This window comes from Lolium rigidum, chromosome 6, assembly GCF_022539505.1.
Source record: "Lolium rigidum isolate FL_2022 chromosome 6, APGP_CSIRO_Lrig_0.1, whole genome shotgun sequence".
NCBI classification, from domain to species: domain Eukaryota; kingdom Viridiplantae; phylum Streptophyta; class Magnoliopsida; order Poales; family Poaceae; genus Lolium; species Lolium rigidum.
The window spans coordinates 211,478,455-211,482,305 of record NC_061513.1 but is presented as its reverse complement, the minus strand read 5'-3'; positions in this window follow the sequence as shown (position 1 = coordinate 211,482,305).

The following is a 3,851-nucleotide window of genomic DNA, read 5'->3' as shown; positions in this document are numbered from 1 at the left end:
ACGGTTCTTTACACTCTGCAGAGGTGTGTTGCTTTACCCATAAGAGATCTTAACCTTGGTGCCAACCGGGTGATCTTCCCATCCACACTTCCTATGGTGTGAGGCCCGGTATAAGGTCTAGCCAATCATGTTCCTCCGCTACCTCGAACACCCACCCTTTGTTGCATGCGCCGACCACCGGGTCCACGTCGGTCCCATTATTCCTGTAGATTTCAAGGTGGACCCCGACCACGACAACGATCTTGGGCTCTACCATACACTCCTACGCCGGTGGCTGCAACCCATCATAGACCGCAATACCGTGGGGACTTAAGGCTTCCCCAGCCTACCGCTTGTTCTTCGAACGACAAGTGTCTACGGACTGTGCCGTGGGGACTTAAGGCTTCCCCGACCTACCGCTTGCCGCCGACGGATACAAGTGTCTACACTAAAGCGCATCCGTTGATGAACGAGAGGTGGAAACACTTTTGACTACTCCGTCCCACTCCGGATCTTATGGTTAACACGGGTATTACGGCACAAGAATCATCGGCGACATTTGTTGTTTAATCCTAGATGGATATAAACCCTTGCAATGGAACCTCCACCATATCAACACAATCCATGGTTCCATTGCCCACCACATAGTCATATTCATAGTTATGAAAGTAGTGGTTTTGGTTTTTATGCAATAGTGATAATAATAGTACTTTGCAAGTAATTTGATAAAGATACTCAAATGACATGAGCAAGCGATGAACTTGCCTTTCTTGACTGCAAGATTATGCAGGCAAGGCCTTCGATACGCAATAACTCCAAATTCTGAAATAGCATCATCGTCCGGTAAGGACGATGTTTAAAAGATTGGCAAGGATGCAATAATGCATAAGAATGAGATGCAATCGCTCTAAGCGTGACCTAACCCCGATGATTTAGGATTAGTGAGTGGTAATGATTGGTTTAGGGTGTGTTGTACTTTTAGAGTGATTCACATACAAGGTTCTTATCCAGGTGTGATTACTTGGTATTATAAACAGGTAGATAATAAAGCATAATAATCAATTGAGCACAAAGAGAATGATTATTGGCATAATGTTAACAAGTAAAGAACGAGTGGTCGAGTTTTAGTACTATATGGCATGGTTAATGATTGATTATCATATACTTTAAAAGAATAACTTTTGAAGAACATGTAATTTGATAAAGAACAAGTATGGTAATTAGGTTTGTGGGTTGCTATAATTTATTACGGTTCCAAGTAGTTTACGGAGTAAGTATAATATGGATCACAACATAGTTGGATTCATCGGCAACTAGGGCTTGTAAGGTTGAGATAAGCCTAGGCATCTTAAGCAATTCATTATGCATGGCTGTTGTCAGGGTTGGTTTATCTTGCTAGTGATAGCTGGCTAGGGTTTATAGGTCCTTATAAGCAGGGTTGAGGATGATTCCTTATTTTCTTCAAAAGAATAACTTTTGAAGAACATACTTCTTAAATAATAAGAAGTATATCAATTAGGGTTGAGGTGGTCTAGGTTTTACTATTGGATCCACTAAGAAAGGAATGGTTAGTTTCTAAATAGGATGATTCTTAAGTATATATCACTAGTAGGGTTTAGGGTGTATGGAATATGATACACAATATTAGCATGGTTGCTATTAGGGTTCATCACCATGGTGTGATGCTAAATAGGAATTATTAGGGTTGATAATTTGGATGATAGGAACTAAGGTTTATACTTGGGTGACTCTATTTGATCATCTAGGTCTTATCTGGATGAGTTCATGGAATAGCAACTTATAAGTACTATGGCTTCTATTATTTTATGGAAACAAGAACAAGTACTTAGTTGCTAACTATGATCTATAAGTCAAAAAAAACACATGATCACATGTTATAACCTAGTGTTTAGGTTTATTAGCAAATTAAGGTTCACATAGAATAATGAAGCTAGGGTTCCTAATGGCATTAGGGTTTTAGGATTCCACATAAAATTATGAGGATATAATTTTATTCATAATGGAACTAGGGTTTCCTAATTACCATTTAGTCCTTAAGTTGATAACTTCATTATAAATTTGAATTTATTAATAACTTTGAAAAAATAATATTGGATTTGACATTATATTATTTTAAAAGACTTAATGAAATATGATAAATACTATTAGGGTTTAGGTTTTAATTAGTAGTTGAAGTAATGATCACTTAGGATTTTCATATGATTAAACATAATCATATGGAACAATTGTGATATTTTAATACAAAGTAATATCTAATATTTTATTGATATGAAAATATAAATAATAAAATTATATGTTAATATTTAGGTCTTAATAGTTTAAGATTTAAAATTCTAAAATTTAGAAGAAAAATCTGTATTATTTTCTTTTAGACTTTAAATGGTTTGTTGCTATTTATTATGTTTAGGATTTTTCTTTTGTCAAAAATATTTCTATTTGGATATTATTATTATTATATCTTTCTTTTATTAAATATATATTCCCTAAAGAAAATAAACCAAAAGGCTAGTTGGGCTGAGCCCAACTGATCCAAATGGATCAGACCTAACCGACCAAGTCGGTGCCCCTGGGTCGGTCAACTCCGAGCCGACCCGCTCCTCTCTCTCTCGTCGCGTCCCTGCTCACGCTGACGCGCACGCAGCCCTCCTGGCGAATGCGCTGCCGCCGCGCCGCCGGTTGCCGCCCCGGCCACCACCAGCCGCTTCCGACGCCGCCACACGCCGCCGAGATTCCGCCGTCCTCTCCTCTATCGAACCCCTACTGGCGGCCCTCTCTCCACTCACGCATGCGCGCACGCTCCCGTGACGCCCCTGGCTCCGCCGCGCCGCCCTTTCCTGGCCGCCTCCTGCCTGCTCCGGCGCCGACACGAGAGGGCTTTGGTCCGCCCTGACCTGCTCTTCAACTCCCTCTCTTCGATTTGATTTCTGTGCTCATTTTGGGACCCTGCTTCCTCGACCTCCGATTGTCGCTCACGAGCCCTCCCATGGTTCGTGCTCGACCCTACTGTCCCCGTGGTGTTTCCGTGGTGGTGGTATGGTGATGCTCTGTGTGGCTAGCTCTCCTTCCTCGACGCCTGCGGGACGGCAATGGTCTGCAACCCAGGTGTCCTCCATCTGCTGCTTGGTTACTTTGGTGGTGTATTGGTGGTGGTGTGGTGGCTACTTCATCCTCGACACCGGCAGGATGGTGCCGTAGGCGCAACCCCGGCGTCAACCGCTGCGACTACCCCTCTAAAACAATGTGAGCTATTTCTACCCTATCTCCCTCTCTCTTTCTGTATTCTCTATGGCTATGGATTTGTTGGCCAAGAACTTGTGTGCGCTTGGCCAGATTATTGCATATGCTTGGGAGTGTTATACATGTGCTATATGACTTGTAAAATTATCAGTCAAGTACTGATGCTAGTGAGTTATATTATATGCTTAAGATGGGGCCTGCAACTACTAGCTGCTGCATATACATTGGATTGTTAACTGAAGAAATTCAGTTTTCCTGTTGTTTAATCTTATTGGAGTTCAAGCATGTTGATGATTTCAATACTGCTGCTACTACTGTATAATTTACTTGATGGCCTGGAGTATTTTCTAGACTCAGACTAATCCTCTAGAGTTTGTTGGCTGTTACTCTAGTTGCGGTTGTGCAAATACTGTGCCTCTATTTGGATGATGAATCATCATCAGCACTCTGGATCTAACAGCTTGTTGGTCAGCTTGTATGCATACCTAAATAGAGCTGCTTTGGTACTACTTGGTTGGCCTGGGTAATTTCCTAGACCCCAAGTAGACCACTGTAGATGGTGAATTTATTGGTGAAAGATGCGTTGTGTAAAAAATTTATAAGAACAAATGTTG